The 25,175-nt window shown below is 41.0% G+C and overlaps 1 protein-coding gene across 1 annotated transcript in view; it reads right to left on the bottom strand.

Annotated features, from left to right (window-relative positions):
• Positions 1–18,900, bottom strand: part of stag1a (stromal antigen 1a) — a 40,292-nt gene extending 21,392 nt beyond the window's left edge. The window contains exon 1 of the mRNA XM_037072121.1: positions 18,659–18,900. The gene's annotated coding sequence lies outside the window, so the exon portion shown is untranslated. The remainder of the gene's footprint in view (positions 1–18,658) is intronic.
• Between the last annotated feature and the right edge of the window lie 6,275 nt (positions 18,901–25,175).

Raw genomic sequence — 25,175 nt, 5'->3', positions numbered from 1 at the left:
TATTATCTCCCTTTAGATTAGAGCTAATGCACTGCTCTGTAGAGATCTAACTGACTGGCACAAGCTAAAGCTGCTTAACTCTGTCCCTCCAGCCTCTTGACACTGTACAGCACTGATGTTACATTCAGCTCAGGCTGAAGTGGATTCACTTTTACACCTCTTTCTCTTGTTCTATACGTTTGCACTATGTAAAGTCGTCCCAACAATAATCTGGGAGGCTCAATCACGGAAAAACTGATTGATGGACCTGTCTGAACAAATACATGGGAACCCCCTTTTCAAAAACATTTGTCTTTACAAGGTCGGTTTCCATAGCAACATAACCTGACACAGACCTTGAGTCATTTTCTGCTCAGCGGTCATCTAGCACTTTTATTATTTTCTCAAAAAACTGTTTATCTTGACAGTTTTGGCTTGCGGAGAGTTTGACCCAAATCAGCCTGAGCTGTTATCTGAAACTGTAAAGCATGCCGTGTTATCTCCTCCTCTCCCCAGCAGGCTGTGGTGGTCTGCTCAATGTACTTTCACCACCTCAATTTGTCACAGTGTTCAAATGTTGTTAGGAGGCAGAGGCAGAGAGAGGTGTCTCTAATCTTCATTGATTTGTGGTGTATCACTGAAGAGCAAAAGGTGAACTCTGGGCGGTCGAGGGTAGCAGACTACTTTAACACGGATGGTTTTAAATGGATTCAATTAACCTGAATCTCGGTTGAGCTGATGGCCTGAGGGATCATCCCATGACATGGAAAATGAGAGGGTCAATCCTCTAGACAGCAGGTCAAAGAACTCCTGACAGCAAAAAGAACTTAGCAAATGCCTCATACTGTGCTTTGAGCTGTCTGACTAAGTATTTCTGAACTATAATGAAAACCAGTGTGCATAAAACACTGTAAAATTAAACAAATGTGATGTAAAAAAGCCTTGTCAATCTATTTTAGGGGAAAAAAAAGAAATCCTTAAACAGATTGACGATGTCTGTCAGCGCTGAATTAGCCGTTTCCTATAAATGCCAGAGGAACCACCTGTATAGTTTCCACGCAGCCCTGCGGACATCTCCAGTATGTGTTGTAAAATACATCGCAGCAGCTTAAAGTAAGACAAATAGCCTGCAATCAAGTCAGACAGCTGCGTGTGTAAATCTGAGCTGCAGAACAACTCAGGAAGAACCAGTTTCCTCACAGCTATCACTGCTTACTCTGATAATAAAACACTGTGGGAACTCAGGTCTTTACTTGCCACACCTAAAAGGGTTATTATTGCTCTTACGAAACATCTGTTTATCTCACGCGAGTTAGGACAATGATAATCTCTCATTGCTCCTTAAAAAGTCTCATCAGGGGCTTGAGACTAAGAGTGTCACGACCAACTCATGGAAAATGTAGGATCTTCCCCAGCATGCATCCAGGACAAAAGGGATGTTTCTGTGCAGCATGTTTAACTATAGCTATTGTCTGCAAGTGCGTGAGACTACAAGGTAAATATAAACCACTGATAGACAGCCCTGAAGACTACAGTAATAAAATGCATTTTGATATTGGTAGGAGTTTTTTTGATTTTTCATGCAATTTGGTAAAAATACAGAAACACCTTCCTCTCGTCATTCATGGGCGATTGTGCAATGTGTTGGCGGCTCATAAATTACATTAAGCAGCTTCGGTAATCAAAGATGTGTTTGTGCCAGTATCAACAATCCACAACTGTATTTTTCAGGCAGCTTCTAACAGCCTAACTCCATTATAACATTCATTAAATAAACTGGCCAAGGTCATGTGCTTTGTGTCTGCGAGAGAAGCTGTGAGCTGCTACATTAATATAATTTAAAGGCAGGAGCACTCAGAGGAATGGCTAAGCAGCACAGTGAACGGCATCTAGTGGTTGTAACTGACAAAAATGATGTACTTCCATAATTAAATGTAATACTAGAGAGCCTGTCATCACAAGCCACTGGAGGAAAAACTGTTAAATCTGAGGACTTTTCTGTTCTACAAGACACTCTGGCGAGGGGCCAACTCCGTTCAGACTACGCTGCTCAGTTTTCTAACATTCTGGGGCTGCAGGGCCAACGAGGTCCATGCAACAGTATGATTAGTAAAACATGCCATCTTTAAATATTTCAGTCATCCAAGACCCTTCTGCTTGTCATACCGAGCACTGGCACCAATTTTTCTTTTTTACTGTTTTTCACACCGAAAAAGTCCTGCTGTATCACACAGAGCAGAGCTTATTCTTAACGCTGGTTTCTGATGGCAACAGACCGGCCATTCAGTTCAGATCTGAGAAACAAATCAAAGGGAAAAAAAAAAAAAATCATGCCCTGGGAGAAAAACTGATCGACATGTTTAAGTAGCTTTCATACACGCAGAGATTTAAATATGAACTAAATGGCTGACTTCAATATGTACACACTATAATACTCGCAGAGGGAGAAATATTTAATACATGAAAGTCAGCCGGTATGTCGACACAGATAACCCGACACTGATCACACTGTGATTGAAGCCTTTATGGTTCTCTTACAGCCTGACATTACATGATATGTTTGTTAACTGAGTTAATGTGTGAAAAGTAGAACGGGCTGTAGAAAATGTCTCATTTATAGGAAGAAGTAAGAGAGGGAAACTGAGAGAGTCCAGTCTTTCTTCAGTGTGATGAATATCCACAAGCCTTATTAGGTGAAGCGTTAGAAGATGAAAGAAGTGACCTTTCTGGAGCATGTGAGTAAATTCAAACCACAGGATGAAACTAAACTGTGCAAAAACAAGTCTAGATGTGTTAATGGAGCATTTTTAGATAGCTAGAGTAGTACATTCATTTAGTTAGATGTAATGGTACAAATGAAGCAAACTAACGATGGGTACATGTCTTTTACAGATGTGGGTGGTTTAAAAGCCAAGTTAAAGTTAACAGCCAGAATACGGCGATATTGCCTTTAATTAAAATGTTGATATTTGTAAGATATATCAGGATGCTCATTATATATCTGACTATTTTGAAGTCTCCTCTCACATTTCCCACTGTTTTTAAATTACTAAGCAACAACACTGAAAAAGGACCAGAATAGGTTTCAGTTTCGGTCTGACTCTTTTTGCATTAACAGAAATACATTTTCAAGTTTCGAACAGGTGGCAAATACAGAAATGGCTACTTTGTGTGTGAGGCAAAGAGAAAACTGTCAAGTATAAATTATTTGACGTTTGAAAAACATATGGCAAATCAACTGCATCTTGTAGGATGTAATGCTACGTCTTAGGACCTTTTCAGACAAGGAATATGTGACACTGCAGGCTTCATCAATCTGTTGAGTTGGCATTCTGACATTCTGACATTTGAATACAGTGAAACTACCGGTACGTTTTCTCATCTGTGTCTTCATTTAAATCTATTAAACCGCAAATGCGGTTGGCTCTTTTACAACAGCAGACTGTGCACAAGCATTGAATGAGAGGATGTTTAGTTGTGTCCACTTGCTCACATGCTGTATGTGAAGTGTTTTGCAGGATGTTCATTTAATCATCCACACAGTTGGCATTAATAAACATGGAAACTGTTGGAGAGGCTGTTGCTCTGATTATTACTGTAAGATGGCCATTAACATCTTTTGCCTGGTTGCATCGTGAAAGGAAAATAGTTTTTACATACTGAATTGACATGAGGAGGTAGATCTCCTCACCAGTTTTAAATGGACCTGTACAGTGTTTCCCTCACAGATTGAGATAATAAATCTATAAACAATGATCTGAGAAGCTAATACAAGTTGTGCATTTAATCTCCCTCTCTCTGCATGTTTCACCTTGAGCTGCAACAGCCTTCACGTTAATCTCAGGGCATTTAATTCAAATGTGTGTGATGTTTTGAAGGCTTTGTAAGATCGCTGTCGTGACAGCACTTACAAGTGACCAGGGTCCTTATTTAAGAGCAGGTTAAACTGCTGCCAGATTTACATAAAGGAGAGGGACTTTGAATTTATATTCCTCTGTGCGCTCAGTTTGCATGTCAACATGGGAACTACAATAGCTTCAGATAAAAACGTATGCGAGTCAGCACTAAGCATTTGTGTCAGGGAAGAAATATCAAGTAGAGGTAGAGATTTACTGGAAGATCAGACACGACTGATCTGTCTGTGAATAAAGGAACAGAAACGGGAGATGGCAACAGCAGGCAGTAACCTGCATGATCTGTACATGCTGCAACAATAACCAACTACAAACAGGAAGTTTGAGTTCTCTTGTGACCCAGCAGACCAGAGGCATATGTCACATACTCACAATAGCTTTAGTTCATAATCACTTCTCAGCCTTAACTGCTTGACACCATGCATACGTACTCTCACCAGAGCTCTCTGTGCTGCAGAAATGAAGTCCTGTCAACTGCACAAAGGCAGAGCTGGGAGAGTTCAAGTTTGGTGTGATGAAGCATTCACTCTAGCACCTGCCAGCTCAAATTAAAATGGTAATAAAGTGATGTTAACATCTTTACGACCCAGGGCCAATGCTAGTTTAAACACATGGCCTTCACTTCTGCACAATTCAAAAACCACGTGGTTAGAACTGATACAAGGCAGACACAGAGATGGAAGCCATGAGCTAATCATCGTCACTACTTCAAAACTGTATTTTGTGCACCTTCCTGATCCCTTCACTGAACCTACTGTACATTACGACAGCATTTAGCATTATAAGCACCTCGATAAACAGCACATTAAAAACTACCTAAATCATCCTGCTGCCACAACGGCAGTCTGAACTCTCCTCCTCCCTGGAAAATATGTAACTCTGAATGTGTTCAGGGCCGGACGTGGAGAGTGTGTCATTACTGATCTAGAGGGAACAAATAAGTATGCACACGTGTGCAAAGACAAAGCTGTATCACAAAAACAAATATTTGACTACTGACTACGCCTGAGCTAAACTCTCATCTGACAATCACTTACTTAGTGCCCTGACACACCACAGTCGGACCAGTGACGTAGCCATTGGTGAGCTTCTGTGGTCTTGGGCTAATTTATGCTATTTTTACATACAAAAATAGATGAAACAATCCATCTAAAACAATATGATCTAACATGTTCTAATATAACATGTTAATATTTCCAAACTAGTAATCAGATTCAAGACACTTATTCAAGTCACTGTGCGTTACTATTATTTTTATCATTTCTCTAGTAAGAATATATATTTTTGCTTTCTTCTTGCGTCTCCGGGAGTAATGTCACATATACAACAAGTCACGTTTTTCAGCACGAGGGCAACTCACATGTAAAACCACGCAGCGACACAAATGCAAACAACAATGGAAAGAGAAGGGAGATGTGCATTTCCTTAGCTAGAAATACAGTCATCATACAGTATTTTGAGGTCATGTCAACTAATTATGAAAATATTGAGATTTGTTGTACACTCTGTGCTGGCAACAAACTACTATCAAGCTTCAAAAGCATGATGTCAAATTTGAAGAAACATTTATAGTCGCAGCACGGTTAAGTTTTCAGAGCAAGTCCCACCAGGTGGTGTTAAGCAGAGAGCTGCGAGCAAAGCCACGGCATCGACTTCTGCAGGAGGTCCCCCACCACCCAAAAAACAAAAGCTGGACTTCAGCGAAAAACAAGAGGGAGGAAGAGGCGATGCTGCATTTAAAGACGGTTGACTCGCCCTCGTTTGGTGCCATAATAAAAAGAGATTCCTACAACTATCAATAACATTTAATGCTGTTAAAAATGCACTTCCAATAAAGTGAGTATTGGCAAAACCGGTTGTCATTTTCATGCTGAGGTGGCGGGGGTGTTGTCCGCAGCTCCTGAATGTAACTAATAAAGTAACTTGTAACCTAACTTAGTTACTTTTAAAAACAAGTAATCAGTACAGTAGCTACGTTACTTTTTTAAAGGAGTAATCAGTAATCAGATTACTTTTTCAAGCTAATTGTGGCAACACTGGTCGTGTCTCACTTGAACCATTGGTTACACTGCGACACGACCCTCAATGACCACTGGAGGAACTGCACTGTTGGTCCGGATCCGTAAGCTTTCAGAAAAGGTGACAACATACAAAAACATACAAAATGAACGCAGAGAAAGAGGAGAATGCTCCGTCTGTATCCATATGCATATATAATGGTGAGCGTTAATTAGCTTTTAGTTGTCACGGTGTATCCTACACTGTTGGCAATAATTGTTGGCTTTCTTATGTTTTTTTTGGCAATAATGCAAATTAGATATGATCACTCTCTTAGTGGCATTTCAATTTCATGGGAAAAAAATATGTAAAAAAGATGACAGTGGTATGTTTTGTGCTGTTGTCTGAACCAAAAAAAGCAATGTTCAACCTTCCCTCATGTCTGCAGAATAGGATTTGATATTGCACTTCATCGCCATATTGGGATTTTGTGTAATATTCTCATTAATTACTAAGCCCCAAGCAGGACAGCCATAAAAATCTGAACAACTGAACTAAAAAGAATCAGCAGGCTCTCATGCTTTTTTCAAAACCAATGTAAAATTAAGGCCATCCAGAGCCTGACTTGTGTGCTTGTACCACAATCGGTCCCTCTGGGCCACCGCTACGAGCTGAACCACCAAGACAATAATTGCACTTTATCATGCTGCCAGCCTCCATACATACTGAGACCGAAGTGCCTTGGCCTTATACAGTGGAACAGCCTTGAGGCCAACTGTGGCCGTCTGGTTTAACCAGATTATGATTATGTCACACGGGAGATTAGCCATCCGACACAGAGTCACAGAGTCAGATGCATCGTCATGTTCCTGCACACACTCACACACATACACACACACACAAGCAATGCACAGCCATCTGTTATTGCTACAAACTACTGTACACTCGTTCTCTGCAGCATACAAAGACTGATCTTAGCAGAAAGCAGGGGAGGGGAAGGATGCTGTGAAACTGCACAAACTGATAAAAATCTGTGTTGAAAAATAGATTTTTCTCCCCTCCACAATCTCCTGAGAACTACCTCTGTGTATAAAGGATAAATAGATCATAAGAAAAGAAAAAAAAAAAGGGCAAGGCTATGGAACGGCATAAAAGAGACGGATAGAGGAGGCAGCGGATGTTTCTCCCCCCATTCTCTGTGCAATGGCTGCCTGCTTGGCTGCAGCTGACGCAAAATGGAGCCGTGAGAGTGGGGAGGGAAGATGAGGAAGGGGGGAGATGGGGGAGAGGGAGAGTAAGGGGGCAAATGGGAGGAGGGGTAAGGTGGGGAAACAGGGGGGAGAAAGTGTGACAGCAGCACAGTGGAGAAGAGCAGCAGAAGAGAGGGAGAGACTCATTTGTTCTTCTCTCATCTGTCTGGGCTCCCTCCCTCTCTCACCTTGGCCCCGATTTTCTGTCTGCCTCATATTCACTTCTAATAGAGGGGCAGACACACACTCGCGAACACACACAAACACACACAGGCTTACACACAAGCCCTTGCGGAGGCCATTAGTTCTCACACCCATTATTACTACCTAACGATCTAGCGGCATGTCGAAGATTTTCACAGGAGCAGGAGAAGCCTGCTAATCTGAGCAGTCAGTGCAAAGGGAAAAAAAAAAGAAAAAAAAATAATAATGGTGTTATGTAGTGATAATGTAGAGGAAGCTGTGGGGGAATAATGACTGCCCAGATATAGGCTTGAGTGTGAGGGAATACAAGAAGAGGCTAGAGAGCTTTGGGTGAAGCAGATGGCTGATTTAAAACAATGCTTCGAAAGATGTGATGTATTTAAATTCCCAGTCAGGTGTCTGACACAAACTGCAACGCAGAGAAGGAGTGACAAAAAAATCACAGGAATCATAGTGAGAGGTACATTCAGTGATGTTTTGAGATGAATGTCTCCTACTCGGGGCGCGACAACAGTGTTGTGTGTTGATAGGTGTTTCATCTTTTCTGACAATCACACGAAGAAGAGATCGTTACTTCAATTGGAGCCGAGACAGATTCAATCATGAGATTTCTCGAATCTCAGAAAATGACACTGATGATAATAATTTAATCAGTTCTTTCGTTAAAACCTAAAACCTGAGGTGTTTCCTGTTTTCATAGTATTAATGTTGCATTAGAAAAGGTTGATGGAAATAGCCAAATTAAAAAAAAATACTGGCTACTGCTACCAAGATGAACATGCATTATTTAATTTAGGTAGTATACATCATTTATCTATGAATGTGCAAAATAAATCTTCCTGTTCTTACTTACTTACTTAATGTATAATATTTGTCAAATCTTAATTAAGTCTGGTCAGTTTCATTCCATAAATCTGTGTAGATGATTTTCAATTAAGGCTTGAAACCTTGACTAAAACTGTCAACAGCTTTAGGAAACGGTTTGCAGCAGGTTTGTCTGATACTGTGTCCAACTGTTGTGCTACACATGGATAATGCTGGCAGGAATAATGCAGTCAGTGGGGAATAAGGAAGGAGGTTTATGGGTAAATAATCTGTTGGAGTCAGCCAGAGTGGGCAGGGAAACCCCTTAATCCTCTGTACACAGGCTGGAACAGCAGATGGGGTCTGAGCGATACAAACTAATGATGTCTCAGGGCAGGTTTGGGAGGAAATCTAGCCCGTCACATCTCCACTAGCAGCAGACCTCAAAGCGATTCATGTGAAGTCCACGGAAACACGTACACTAGATAACACAGCTTTGTTGATCCATTCCAAGCATCAAACCAACTTTCTTTCCATTGCTGCTCTACAAGGCTTTTCCAGACCTCAGTTTTATTCCGAGAAGCTTTTGTGAGACTATCAATTGTTATCTTTTTATGTGGTAAAGAGTTTTTCATGATGTCTGCCTCCAATCCCCAAAAATATCTGAACATTTACAGCTTCCAGACCGGCAAGGAAGCCCCGTCAAGAGCTCACTTTGCAGAAATTCTCTTTTCATCTTGCGGCCACTTCATTTTCACCCTGTAAAAACCACAGAACTGCCTTGGCACAGGCCAGTGAATCAATATTAAATAAGAGTGTGTACAAATAACACTGACCGCTGAGACACACACATACACAGCCACAGCTGATGCTGAGGAGGTGGTATTTGCTGGTGCTTGAAGCTGGTCGTTAACTTTGCCTGTATAAATGACACCTAGAGGATTTGTGGGTCTGAACCGGTGCCAAATTTAGATCTGGCTGCCCTGACAAACTAAAATAAATTCAAAATAACAAGTCTAAACCTTATGAAGCCAAGACAAGAATGTACTGACCGCCCTTAACATCGAGCATCTAAGAGCAACGGTTCAAATATCTGCCTTTTAAACTGGAGGACCCTTTTAATGCCAGACAAGGAGATCAATAATGTATCATAACCTCTCTTTACCATTCATAAAAACCCATTCCCACCATTTTCAATCCATATTTTCTGAAATCCAGGAGTTTCACTTCACTACCATACTGTTGGCCAATGCTCCAAAAGGAATTCTTTCCACCCAGGAGTGAGGAGACTGACAAATGAACAGTATTTGGTGAGCTAGCATCGAGTTCTCATGCTGGATCAGCCTGCTAGATGATCTTAAGGCAGCTCTATAGCCTGGCTTTTCACTCATATGTCTGAATATTTCTTGGATTTAAATTATTTACCCGAACACATTAATGCTTTTATTCCCTCATACCTATTTCATTTGTAATTGTCTTTTCTTCATTTCATTTGACATCACTCAATAGCACATTGTAATACAGTCCTTTGAAGAATTACTAATATGCATCTATTTAAGCAGGTTTGACTCGTATTACTCCTATATTCATTTATTCCACATATGGATGCCTCAAGGGAGGAGTTAAAGTTGTCAACAAAGTCATAAGTAAAGGCTTAAAATGTCCGTATATCTGACTACGGGTACATTATAACGTGTGTGAATCATCATCCTATAATTGCTCAATAGGGGGCATCTTTTCAAATTGAGTAAATAAAGTTTATGCACAATGTCTGAAGTCTTTTCAAGTGTATTTCTTACAGCAGTTGTTTACCCGAGGTTATTTGGTTACAGAGGCTGTCGACCGTTTGTTGATTGTTTGTCAGCAGGATCACAGAAAAACTACAGAACGGATTTCCATGAAACTCGGATGGAGGATGGGTCTCAGCTCAGAATAGACCCCATTGACTTCTGGTACAGATCCTGATAAAAGGGACAGATTCCAGACATTTGACGTTTAGGTGAATTTCACAAGGGACTAATGCATTGATTAGGGCGTTTTAATCGCAAGTAAGAGAGTGTTAAAAAAAATAAAAACTATTTATCAAGACAGCAGAGGATTTGAAATAATTAGCTAAAAGTCATGAAAATATGGGTCATATTCACTTTTATTAAGGGGCTCATTATAAGTCTATGGGGTTAATTGAGATAATCTGACAGGGCTGTGGGGCAATGTCTTACAAAAAATGATCGCAACGACTGTCTTACTGTGCTCAAAGTACTGTAGTGACTGTGAATGTATGGAGACCTGCATCTGCTGCTTCACACAAAAGCTCAGTGTTCATACAACCTCAAACTCTCCCCTGCGTTGAATGTGAGCGAAGCGCTGGTGGCAGCCTTTTTCTTAGAGCCGTCTGTCTGAGGCTCAGTCTTTAATAAGGTGTTCCAGTCTACAAAGCTCCACTTTACAGCGCTGATGTAAAAATGAACTGCTGTCAGTCTCAACAGAGCAGGCAATCCAAACACAGGAGGGAGCATCACTTCCTCACTGTCCCAACAGACCACAAACACTCATCCAAACATCTTTGTGTGTGACACTCAAAACACACCATTTTCAATCTTTTAACCATCTAATATGATTTATTTTAAGAGCAGTTGTCATCAAGTAGCAGCTCTCAATATATCTGCACCACCTGTTTTCATGCCCCAGATATAACATAACATATCTGATGCAAGTGGGCCAATAATAGCAGTCATTATATTCCTGTATATAAGCTGAGCTGTCGCAGGAACCATACCACATGCTTTAGCATTTTAATTGGATGTATTTCCAAGCAAAGGAAATGGCGACACAGTTTCACCAATTATGCTGCCAGAGAGAGGCAAGTTTGTGGTCGCAGTGGACTTGAACAAAATTAAAAGATAGCAAATTAACACATTATCACAGATCACATTCACACCATTCAGAATAACACTAATTACCTAGGTTATTTTTGGGTTGTGTTACCATGGATTTAGATCCCATTGAGCTGCTGTGAGGTTGAGATTCATGATTCATTAGAGGGTTCCATGACAGCAAAAATACAGAATCTGAACATGAACGTGGACATATTTCTCCTTTTAGAAGTTGAAACTCAGATTTAAGGTGAGCACAGAGAAACTTTCCCCCCTTTCAGCAGATGAATGTGAAAACAGCCTTCTAGCGTCAAACTCTGCACATACATCATTTAAGGCGGCGAGGTTCAAACATCCAAGTGAAGTAACAATGAGCAAAAGCCTCAGCTGCAAAATTCAGAGTCAAATGTATGATGTGTAGAAACATCTTTCACGGTTTAAACAGTAATCTCTTAATGATGTAGCTGTTAAAGTACTCGCATATGCTGCTGGTTTAACATCCAACAATACATCATATTATATTTCATAAATAAAACCCTCTTTTCCACCCAACTAGTCAACTGAGGCGTTTTTCATGTATGTTCTCTGAGCAGCTAGTTTGCCATCTGGCTAGCTAAATGGCATTACCAGAGGACTTTTCACTGAAGTTCTTTTAATGTTGTCACTCGTTCAGTGACCCATGGTGCAGGACGGACATGGAGACCTTCTCAGAAATGCTAATGTCGGTTGCTGTTTAAAATCTTTGGTACTTGTGTTGCCTGGCTCAGTCTGACCGCCTGCTCTGCCTGTAATAGATGCCAGTGTTACTTATTTATACAAGATTCGATGGCTAACTGAAATGTGGTCAGAGGCGTTATAAGAGATGAGATTCGTGACAGTTTCAACCAATTTGGTGCATCTGGAGACAGACTCCTAATGAGCATAGAAGTTGAGGATATCTCGCTATTGCACAGAATTACATAAAAGGGTGTCGTAATTCAAACATAACACGGGGTTGTTGCCCAGATGGCTGCTGGGTGGAAAGGCTTGTGGAAAGATAGTCTCTCTATACATATACAGAGACCTATTCTGTCAAATAGAGGGTGACATCATGAAACTGAAAAGCAAAACGATACAAGTTTCTCACTTCTGGTTTCTGATCGTTTCTTTCAAAGGAAAACGCAGAACAAATGATTTACAGAGCATTTGCGTAGGCTCTAGCAGCCAAGCAAACCAGAACAGTGTGAAGCCAGCTAGCCTACTCTGAAACCAATTTTCAAGGCCAGAGGAGTCAGAAGAGTTAGATCAGCAGGAGCAGAAGGCTTTGGCTGAGACTCATAATTGCACTACAGCAGTATGTTTGAGTCAGATCCAGAGCTGAGTTTTATGAAAAAAAAAAAAGTGTCTTTCTTGACGATGGAAAGTAAACCCATAGTCTTGTTTCCACATTCTTGACTCTTCATTAAACTAGTAATAGCCACTGGCAGCCGGTGGCTTGGCTGCATCAACACACACACTTGTGCGTTAGCTGCAGGTAAAAGCAGCTTGCTCAGCCTAGCAACCACTGAGCCATGTAGGAATACCAGAGAGACCTCACAAACCCATAACACACACACACACACCGAAACGAGACATGACGTACCTCATCTCATTACTGCTCAACCTGACAGCTGAAGAGCATTACTTTAACAAATATCCTCTGACTGCAGATTCTACTGCTCTTGTCGTACTGGAAATATCATGTTAACCGAACCATCATTGTGTCAACACAGCATTAATCTGCTATCTGACAACGTGCAATTTTCATTCCCTATTTGTTGAGCGATTTCCAACTCACTCTTCTTCAGTAAAACTCAGCATTGTAACACCACTGGTGGTGTGGTAAAAGATGAGCCCCGGCCATGTGTTAAGCACAGCTAGCACGCATTAGCACTTTGAACACAAGCCAGAGATCCATGTAATCCTTTTTAATGTGTGTATAAACATCTACAGGGGGAAACTTCCCAGCCTGTACACATGCTGCGGTCGTCCGATGTTACTGTAACCTTGTTGTACTTTTGAGTTATGGCGGACTCGACAACTGAGGTGAATCATGATTCAAATACTGAAACAGTTTCATTTTTCGGCAGTATCAATACACCAGTACCAACAGCACTTTCATACTCTCTTCTGAAGGTCTAAACATCACATTCTCCAGGAGCCCAAACTGTTGTCTTCAAATTGCTTCTGTTGTCCAACCAAGTGTCCAAATCCCAAAGACTCTCTTTCGACCCTTACATTTAAGAAGCTAGAACCAGCAAATGTTTGCATTAAAAAAGACCTGATGGCTTTAATATTGATTTTCAAAATAGTTGGCAACTAACCATTGATTAATTGCCAAATCTCTGCAGCTCTATAACTCTATTAATGGCTTTGTATACAAAAACAATAGTAATTTTGCCATATATCATACTTCCAAATATGCACATCTCATAGTTAACTATAAATGGCACTCAGTAAAAGTCCATACCTACCAGCCATCTAAATACGACAGATTGTTCCCTAGAGATCCATGCTTTATTCCCTGATACAATAATCTTGAATTGTTCAAGAAAGGGAGAATAGGTTCCAGGATCTTTTTCTTTATCCGGATCCGTACCAAAAGTTAATTAAGTCTGTTCTGGGCTGAGATCCATCCTCCATCCGAGTTTGTGGAAATCTGTTTTTGTCGTTTCTGTATAACCCTGCTGACAAACCAACCAATCAACCAACCCCGCCAACAAATGCACATTGGTGAAACCATGAACTCCTTGGCAGAGGTAATCAAATTTACATTTTGGTCAGTAGCTCTTCACACTTTGGCACCAACTCATTGCTGATCACACTCTGCTGTGCCTAACATTTTCAAACAATCAATATTTTGCTTGATGGTGCCTTAAGTTTTCTGTGCAAGTGTAATAGCTTTGAAAAGGTCAGAACAAGAAGGTGACGACCCGCTGCAATGTCTGTGTAATGAGGCTGCAAAGAAATGATGTGAGGCCAATGAATCTGCAGTTCATTGTGTTGAAGCAGTAACGCAATGAAACTGGAAAAACATGCCAGAACAAAAAAAACCCTGTTAGTGTTAAGTTGTTCAGTGTCTTATGTGATTTTCATTTTTTTTTTTTTTTTTTTTTACTATTATTTCTTTTTCATCTCTACAACTGTGGATGTATAAAAACGGGGGGAAAATGCTCTGATGGACTGCTGGATCTCGTTTCAGCAGCCTAGAATTAAGTAAACAAACTCATCTTGGCTTAACACAAAGCTTATTGCTGACCTGACCTTAGTTGCCCTGCGCCAAAAAGTGACAACAGCAACATGGCTAATTACACAACAGGAAACCACATAACAAGGGAACGCCTTAACACCAGCCAGGGGTGACAGAACTATTTTAGAAAGCTTCACGCAGGTCTGTTTGCACACTAACAAGAGCAGACTTCTGGGCTGATAATAATTGCAGCATCATTTCACCTAGACAATAAGGTGTTACATACATTAGCATAATGTGCATGCTATTCCACAGCAGCAGCACACCACTGGAATAAAGGGAAATCTCTTATACACACAATTATGAAGAAAACTATACTCTATTGATGTTATGTAGTGGAATTAACTCAAATCTCCATCCTTAGTATCTGTTTTTTTTTCTTTGACATTCCTTCCACTGTGCTAAAAAACACCAAAGACTGGAGGAAATATTCTCTCTATGGCCAACATTTTTGAATCAAGGTCACCGTGTAATAGGCTCTGACAAATGTCAAAGCCATTACATAATCTCCTTGGCAGTGTCATTATAAGCATATGGGCCTAACAAAAAAAGCACACTGCAGTTGAGTGTTGAGAGCTTCTGGCTTAGTGACTATTAGATGGCACAATTCAGTATGCATTATTCATTGGCTTAGTGCTTGTTTATACCTTTACACTAAAAACAATTAACAGTATCTGGATTAATTCAAAAAGTCAATTTTCTCACTATTGCCTTTCCTTCGCGGAGGCAAACAAACACATTACATATTCACATCTGCCCATAATTACCTTTAAAATGACAACAAACAACAGTATGTGTATGTCTTACTAATAAGAGCCATTTCAGTCTTTTACAATGGGAAGAGCCAGGGCAAACAGCCAAGCAATGCAAAGGATAAGGGAGGGAGAAGGGATCTGTCACCATTTTTTGTTCACCCTGAATGCTTTCTAAAGGTTTAAACACGCTCTTCATATCAACCACCTTTAGAGAGTTATGCAAGAAATGCCACAAGATGTACATGTCAAACTGTTTCACTTCCAACACCCAAGGCAAGGACAGGCTGGTGTGTAAATGAATACTGATTACTGTATTCCACAGCCAGAAAGGAAAACTTAGAAAGCATTTCCTCTTCAGGTTAGCAAGACCAACTATAGACATGTTTACTAATGTGGACGTATAAAACAACAATTTGTGAGACAAATACATTGTATTCCATAACACTGGACGCCTGTAACACAACTGTAATTGTGTCTTGCAGCAGCATACAATAAGCCATAAGCATGCTCCTGCCTGAACACATCCGCAATGTAATCTGACTTGTATGTGCTCATGGGGCCTGTTGTGCATCTTTACATGGAGGCGGGTCAAAGGTCACGTTGTGCGCTATTTTTGTGTGGGAACTGAGGATCTCAGATATCTGTATACATATCACACTGTAGAATCCTGATAAGGCACTGAGAGAAAACCCAATATTTTTTTCATCTAACTACTCAGTCTACTCAGAGCTGTATTCAGATCTTATCTTTCCACATGGCTTCACTATTCCAGTAGTTTTCAATACATGCAAATAGGGCTCAAGATAAGCACCAACCACAAGCCAGATGGTAAAGTGCGCTGGTGGCTGGTGGATTTGGTTCACTCAGCAGCCAAAAAACAATGCTAATCAATTGAGTGGCTGGTTTAATTCACATATTCTTTGTAGCTTACATTAAATACCACAATCCACTTGTGAGAAGTGATAAATTAATTTCTTATGCAATCTATATACATTTTCTGTCTGGGAAAAGTGGGTCATAATTAATAATATTGTGCAAAGAATGATGATGAAACTGGACATGATATAATAACGTTATAATCAAAGCCAAACACTGCACTTGACAGTTAAATATATTCATTTTCACTGTCTAGCTTAACTGGAGCCATCTGTTAGCTTTAGTTAGTCTTAGTTAAACGGTTTCCATAAGGATGGTTTGTGTAGTTTAAAGTGTATCAGGGATGAAGAGTATGCAAGAGTATCTATCTTGGGCAGATGCCGTGATTAGGATATGAGTCATTTTACAGTGGCATTTAAGTTTCACTGAAAAAATCTATAAAAAGATGCTGATGCTCCAATTTTTGCTGGGCTCTTTGTCAAACAAGCATTTAACATTACATCAAGAGAATACAATTTGTAGGCCAGGGCATCTCTATTGAACCACAATGATTCATTCATGATGGCATGTCTGTGTTACATATTTTACCTTCATCAATTAGTTGCAGTTCTTCCAATTTGGATATTGTGCTTGGCCGCACATAATCAACTAAAAACAACTCTCCAAGACTTTTTCCACACAGTTTCCACTGTGGTAGCTTCTTTCTGTTCAACATCTCTGGGTGTATTAGACCATTTTGGGTAATGCTGCAAATCAATGAGCAGTGCTGCTTCTGAAGTTATCTATTAGTCAAGTGTTTAGTTGCTGGACCTGCAGAAAACACATTTAATTTATCAGCTGATGCAAAATAATATCTCTTTTATCATGATATATAGTGATATTTTGATTTTAAAAAGCATATCGTGACAGAGGGTTTGATCTTAATTGATTACGCCTACATTAGGAAGCTAAACTGCTCTCATATTACGGTGATGTTTGCTACTTCAGGTTTGAGCTTGCTGATAACACTCATTCTGAAAGTCATTCAGCAGCCAAAATATTGGAATGAGAAAATGTACTCAATTAAAATGCAAATTATTCATAGCCTTATAGTAGAACAAGTATGGATTGGCTGCAACTGTAAAAGGTCGTTATTTTGCATTATTCAGTTTGCCTTTCAAGAAAATTGGTGTTTTCTTCATGTTCTTTCAACTCAGAACATAACCTAATCTGATTTTTCATCAAACACAGACAATGTCAGTGGTTAAAACAGTTCCATAATGGAAAAACGTGGGCGAATTTTTAAAATTATCATCAATAATTAACCGATAGTTAAGGCAGCAGACTACCAATCTTTTTTCTTTTTTTAAAAAAAAAGCTTCAGATTTGTATCCTGTTTAACAGCAAATGGGATACAAGTGTTTCTCGACGGGAAACAATCACACATTTCATCAAAACGTGAAAATGAAATTCTCACAATGTTTCACATGGATGAAGGATATGAAAAAAAAATGACTTGAGCACTGTGTGGTGGAAACATTGAGTGATAATGGAAGACAAGTTGGCAGGCAAGCGGGCCGCAGATAGCAATCCAAGACAGCCTGGATGAGAAATCACATGGCTGACTGTAAACAAAGCAGTTATGCAACAATCTGAGATTCATGCACACTTGCCAGGAGGCACTCTCTGACCCACAGTGAACCATCCCACAGCTGCACGGCACAGGGTGCGATGCACATAGGTCAGTATGGGATGGGATGGGGAGGAGGGTGGGTCACTTACACAAAAAAAAAAAAAAAAACTGGACCCATTTAGACCTGTGGGGACGGCTGGTGGTGGAGCCCATCCCCCCTGTTGTGACTCATGTTTCCCCGCTCAGTGTTGCCTGCTTCCCGCACAGAAGGGGGCGGGAAGAGGGACTGAAAGAAGCGCCATAATAATAATAATAACAATAATAACAACAATTGTACTAAACACTGTACTATAAAGCAATCACGTGCTGTCATTCATAAGAAAAGGCAACATGTTTTTAGGAGGCGTGCGAGGGGAGTCACCACCACTACTCCAAAAAACTTGGGAAGGCAAAGAAGGGGGATGTTGACACGAGAAAAAGTAGCAACAAGGAGCCACGTCCATGTGTCTTTCATATTGTGCCTCCTGAGTGTGCACGGAGCTTGAACTAACCAGGGGAGGGGGGGCAGGTGGTAAACTAAGTGAGCAACAAGGTTGCATTCGAGGTTGACATGACAAACCAAAGCAGAAAAAAACAAACAAAAAAACACAGAGGACGCGCCGCATCGTATCGTAGCGTACAATCATAATAACGGCTGTGCAGATGAGGGGAAGGTGATGCTCTGAATGCTGCCTCGCAAAAAAAAAAGAAAAAAAAAACAGAGCGAGAAAGCACGTCACACCGCATGGCTCTTTATTTGTTGACAAGCCAAACTCCAACACCGGATGGAAATCTGGAGGGGGCAAAAAAAAAAAAAAACGAGGCCGGTGCTGCGGCAGCCTACTTGCCCCCTTCTTCCAAGTTGCCTTGCCTTGGAATTGTGTGGCTAGCTCCGCGAAGCTAACGGCTCTGCTAGGCTATAATGTAACTGAAGGGAAGCGCGAGGAGAGCACATTCACCTCCCGTTAGCCGCTAATGCCCATCCCCCAACCGACCAGTCTTCCCCTGTCTGCGTCCACCATCTTTAATCTGTGCTCCGTCTCCCTTCCCGCCGCACAAAACACGACAAAAACACCAGGCACTCACCTTTCACGACCATCCCCGAATCGATTACCACCTTCCGGAATAATAAATCGATTTTCGTGTTAATATTGTGCGTATTTTAATATTGAAAATTGGCCGTGCGAGCGGAACCGCGCCTTGAGAGAAGAGCAGCAATCCTAAACCGCCATCTGGTGGTATTTTCCTCTCTGTGATGCAGCGGGAGCGGCGCAGCCTCAGACCGAGACACAGCTGCCCCCTGGCGGACACACCGAGCCGCGCCGGGCACGCGCCTCCGGATGGGGGGTAGGGGTGGGGGGTGCACGCGCGCGGGAAAAAGGGAGGGACCGCAAGACCCCGCAACACAACAGTCGCGGGGACGCGCACAAGAGCAGAGAGACTCCCCCCCCACTCTCTCTCTCTCTCTCTCTCTCTCTTTCTCTCTCTCTCTCTCAGCTCAATTATTAATTTGACAGAGCTGTCTAATTGAAATATAAAGCACTCTGAAGGGTGTGACTCAGAACAGCAACACACAGTAATTATCTTTTTATACACATTCTAATATGATTTTTAAAAAACAAAACAAAACAAAAACATTGTGGCTTTTAAATACGTCACACAATCATTAAATAACACCAGAGGAGAATTAAAGATATATATTCATGAGATATAATAGAGCCTGTCCAAACTGTAAGGCTGCAAATAATTATGGTTTATAATGTTAATCGGTGTGTTATTTTCTCCATTGATTATTTAGTGAACAAAATGCCAAAAAAAAAGAAGAAAAATAGAGCTCTACTGATATATGTGTCGGCCAATAGTATCGACAGATATTGTTTTAGTTTTTGTAAAACCACAGATTAGTTAAAAAATTTACTTTCTATGTTTCTTTCATTTGTTTAGGGTGACTTTTCTCTTTCTCTCGTCACAACTCAAACAGCCGCCTTTGACTTTGCAGAAACACCTGCAAAAGTCTTGTGAAGATGATAAATCAGCTATCCTAGTAGTTTTGTTGTTTCACTGCACTGGTGTGATTTTAGATGAGATTCGATTCCAACCTGTGGCCCTTTCATCCCAATTTCTTGTGAAACAAATTCGTCTCAAATAAATGCTAGAGCCCCCCCCCCCCAAAAACTATATCATCTTTAAAAAACAAAAAGCTTGTTGTTATATTTAAAAAAAAAATGTGTGTATAACAGCAAATCTAACATTGATCTCTATAGTGAAAAACAATAGTCAAACTTTCACAGAGGCAAAAGCGAGGTCTTCAGATGTCTTGATTTGAGTCCAAAACCCCAATAAGTTTTATTTATGTCGAAGAAAAGCTGCTCAAACCTCACACTGAAGAAGCTGGAAGCTGTAAACATTGGTTATTTTTAAAATGACTGAAACAATGAATTATTTATCTAAGTAGATGCAGATTCGTTTTTAATTTTCACTCGACTGATCACTGCAGCTCTAATTAACTCCCTGGGGTGCATGTCTGCACGGTGATATTAAGGATTTCTCACTCAGGTTGCAGAGCACGTCAGTGCATCAGTGACCTTTGACCTGAGGTTTTGTTTGATTTTCTCCACCTCTCTCTCTTTCCTGTCTTATCACACCCATGCCTCTCAACTTTAAACGGAGAGAGGAAAAGTAAATAGTGAGCGTGTGCCAATGGCCTAACTCCTATAACCATTCGTCTCCATGAGGTCCTTTGGCTGGAATTGGATGCACATAAACCCAATTACAGAGTCTGGATGTACGCACATTACTCACTCCTGCTCACTATGGCTTGATACTGCCAGAAAGAGAGAGAGAGAGACAGAGAGGCTTCAGTTAATTATATTATTCCCACTTGAGAGTCATTAGGCGGAAATCAAACACCTGCATTATGAATGTGTGTGTGTCTGTGGGTGGGTGGGTGCATGAGAAAAAAAAAAAGGGGGGGGATGACAGAAAGTCTTTTTTATATCCGCGTATCTTTGTGATAGATAAAGCAATGACGCACACACACACAAACACGCGCAAGTGCACCGGGTTGCTGCTTCATCCGACGGACGCACTGTTGTTTTGCCATAGCAACAGCACGTCTTCCTCATAAAAGCTGCAGCCAGATCCTCCCCTCAGGGTTATTTCACACACACACACACACACACACACACACACACACACACACACACACACACACACACACACACACACACACACACACACTCACAAAAGATGTTATAAAATATATATATTTTTAATTTTCTCTATTCTGAAAACCCTGCTCATGCATTAAAGTGTATTTCGGAGCCCACTCTTACATATTTCAGTGTCTGAGGGACTGAAAGGTGCAAACGTTTTGTAAAAGTTACCATGCATTAACAGGTTTGTTTGGATCGAAACTTTTATAAGACGCACAATAACACAAACAAACTAACAGATCGAGGCAGCGGTAGACCGGCAACTCCCATGTTCTGCTTGGTAAAATGACTGATTTTGTCAATGGAGTCTGGTGGCTTTGAGAAGAGCGAGATAATAGCTTCTGGTTGAACAGAAAGGATTTTTTACTTTTTTAGCAAAATGGCCTTTTCCATAATGTTGTCAAACACTCTGAATAACAGTCTGAGCCTTTCAGTGGCAAAAACAAACACTGTTAGTGGGCGGACTGAGACGACAGTTGCCCCACAACATCATGTCGCAGCCGCTGGAGCTTATGGCTGCTGTCTGAGGCGCTCGACTGGGCCAATTTCAAATTATATTTTTCTTTACCTGTTAGTCATCTACACATCAACATTTGAAAAAACGAGGAATAAAAATAGGGCCAATACTTACGAGTTACCCATAACATCCAAAAATTGTAAGTATGTGGATTAATATGTGAACATAATCATAATTTTTCTGTAATTCAGAGCTTAAAATACCTTTTCTGTCTCTGCTTAGTACACATGCTCACTTACAGAGGACGTGTTTACTCACAAGAGCCTGCTGTCTGGAGCTTTATGGACAAGTGCCTCATGAAAGGCCACTTCAGGGAACGCCTCAGTGATTTATGGCCAACATTTATATCTCCTCAGTTGCTCTGGAGATCCAAACCAGTGGAATAATCCACATGTCTGTTGTCTTGACGTGCTCTGTTGATTCACATTAAGAAAACAGCACAGCCCTGCGTCTCTCCTCTAATTCAATGTGAGGTCAGAGGAGCGTACTTGACTAATTTCTAGTCAATACCATCTCGTGACCCTTAATATAAGGTGCAATTACCTAGAAAGAAGCATCTTAGTGAGATGCACGGGAGCTGTTATTAGACCATTTTCACTTGGTCCATTGGCAGATTCCTTTTTACTCATCACAAACAAGAAATGGCTTGTAGTAATTGTTTATTTCAGTTTTTGAGTGGGTGACTTGTTCACTTGTTCATGAGCCTGTTCTATCTTTTTGCATGTGTGATTAATTTACCAGGATATATAATCCACAAAAGGAAAAAAAAAAATCAAGGTAGCAGAATATCCCATTCCAGAGCAAATTACATTGTGTACAACATCCAGGGTACAGTATGTTCGGTTCTCAGAAAAAGATGTAAGAACTGGGTTAGAACTTTGTCCACACAAAAACATGGAAATGAATTACGTCAGCACCAGAGATGGGCGATTTTCACCAGGTTGGAGGATCTGGTGCATCAGTCAGAGCATCAGTGATAAGATGCTAAAATAATGTAACAACTGTGCTCTGAAACCACCCTCTGCACACAATCCTGCCATTTTTAATTCAACAATATATCATTTAAAACACACGTAGAAGCTGTTTCTTGACCCAGGTTTCAAATAACGACACTGCACCTTGAGACATCTTCAACAAGATATCAGTTATGTGAGTCATCATTAAACCCAATCAGTATCTGTATGTTTTAAATGTAAAATTACACGTACACATATTGACCCACACTGGCGATGCAGTTTGAGTCAACACACATTCGTGAGCAGATGAATAATTTAGTCACATATTTATAGCCCTGCACGTTTAACCTTTTGCTGCATTCTCTCGTTTACATCTGTGCGATTATGCAATCAACGTTAAATCTACATGCACTCCTTTTGAGATAACTGTGTGGCTGAATATCCTCTTATAGATTTCTTTTTTTTTTTGTTCAACCATGTTCAGACAAACCCAGACAAAAGGGGACTGCCTGTTCAGGGTGTTGCAATGTATTGCAGGATTTTATCTTTAGTTTTCATTGTGCCTTTGGGGCCCAAATCCTCAACATTAACTCTTAAACTCATTCTGCCAATGTTTGTTGACATCAAGGTTAATCTGGTTCATATCCATCCGGTAATGTAGGTGCTAACATTCTTATCTTATAAGCATGCACGGCGTGCGTGTATGTGTTGGGTTACATAATCAGTAGACTTCCACAGTGTCTGCATCCCAATGTCTGGATCCTTGCTCCAGTTCCGGAGTCTTGAAGCAGAGACATTTTTTGCCATACTCAATCAGAAGCATCCCTTCATAATCTACAAGAAATACTTATCCCAGGGCTGTAACCATGGCAACAGAGGCTGTCTGGTGTGGTGTCAGCATGGCGAAAAACCCTTTTAGGTTGTCAAGGTAATCACAGGTTATCACTCCAAATAGGCAAGAGAGGCTGACAAGCATCTCACAACGCAGGTGTCCACGGGGGTGGGGGGTGGGGGGGTGATGACGGCTGCATGGGCTCTTTATTTATGCAGAAACACTCTCGCTTGACATAGTGAGAGGTCTGTTTTATTCCCCACGCTGTCTCATCCCTGCCATGACCGTTGACTAACAGAGAAGCTTTACGTGGCCGCTCTACGTCTGTTTTGTTTTTTTGCTCTGACGTTGCTCGCAGCTTTTTTCCTCAAGGGTTTTTGTTTTTTTCTTTTTTGCCCGCTGCTTTTTCTGACACCCCGTTTCCAGCCCCTCTCCTTCTGACCCTCTCTCCTCCTTTCCACCACTGTACTGATGCAAAATGTATGAGTAGGCTGAGTGCTATATTAGCTGGGAAAAAGCCATTACAGTCTATCACAAACCTCACTTGTGAACCAGGCAGTCGCATCCACCTCCCTCACTGGAACACGCACACACTTACAGATGGCCCAGTGGACAGAGCCAAGAATTTCTTTTTTTTTTGCTGCAGTGTGTGTGTGTCATACACCTCCAGCCCATAAGGCTCCTAATTCCTGCAGAAGATCCTCATCTTAATCTCTACAGGGGTGTTTCTGTTCACTTTTCCTTTCTGCCTCCCGTCTCCCTCCCCTCCACCGCGGAGCCCCGGTGATGAATGTGTCCTGTCTGTGGTTGCGGTTCACTTATTTCTGCTCTCATCAGCTTGTGCTGTAATGAGAACAAGCGCTCAGACATCCAAGGACCCAAGCTTTTTGAATAATGGCGTCCTGGTTATGCTTCATAAACAGCAAACACCCTCCAAAACAGGCCCATTTAATCCCCTGTGGCAGTCAGAGTGAGAGGTGGGACAGGGAAGGATATTGATTGATACATCACTGAATAGCTCCTGATTATTTATCATAGAAAGCATCACTGTTGATATATGGGGAGCCCATTCAACTCGTTAAGTTTATCCGGTAATTTTGACTTTTTATGTCATGATTTAAACTGTTGATCCATAATAATTTCCATGCTTATATCCATATCAAATTCCATACTTCCACACTGATTTATCCTTGAATTTGACTCTCTATCTCATAAATGTCTTTTTTTCCTCATAATTTTTATCCCCTAATTATGACTAACCATTGAAATGCATACAGTATGCATATGTATACAGTATATATTTATCTTTTTTTTTTTCTTTGACTGGCAGGAATGGGCTTCCCTTCCATGAATATATGACTGGCAGATGAAGTATCATTATGTGGCCAACAAGTGTGAAATTGGTAGCCAAACATCCCAGCCTACATGTGCTAATGTGTGAACATAAGTGAGAAACAGACATAGATAATGTGTGTTTGAGATGGACAAATGCATGCATGAAAACAAGGATGATGTTGTAGCAGAAAGTAAAAGACACAAAACAAAAAACCCAAATTTAGCTCATTGAAAGTCGACTTTCCCCCGTCCAGATGCGGCTCTTTCCTCCACCACACTCTATAATTCATCCCATCCTGAGCAGACATGGAGTAAGAGAGGCAGAAGGCTTCTTGATTCTGGTTGTCTCAAACTCTCCAACCCACCCTCCCCTTGCCTCCCTCCTCCTCTCCACTTCCTCCCTGCTGTCAGCTCATCTCTGCTTCACTTAGCATATTCTTATCCCAGCAAGTCACCAACTCCTCCCCGGAGGCAGCACCTCCGAGTCTGGATATGATGAACACCGATTTCCCAAAACCTGGCCGCAGAGTTAATGGATGGGATTTATACAATGCCCTAAATAGATGTGTCTCTTATTCATCGTAACCATGGAAACACTAGACATTCCTCCTCATCCCCAGAGAAAGAGCTGAAAGCAAATGCATGGATGGTATGAAGAAAGAAAGAAAGAAAGAAAGAAAGAAAGAAAGAAAGAAAGAAAATAATTGTCGTCGGTTAAATTCTGGACCACCATGCATCTCTCCTAGGA

Source organism: Acanthopagrus latus, chromosome 16 (assembly GCF_904848185.1).
Source record: "Acanthopagrus latus isolate v.2019 chromosome 16, fAcaLat1.1, whole genome shotgun sequence".
Lineage (NCBI taxonomy): Eukaryota > Metazoa > Chordata > Actinopteri > Spariformes > Sparidae > Acanthopagrus > Acanthopagrus latus.
The sequence above is the reverse complement of the archived record's forward strand: the minus strand, read 5'-3'. Positions and strand labels throughout refer to the sequence as shown.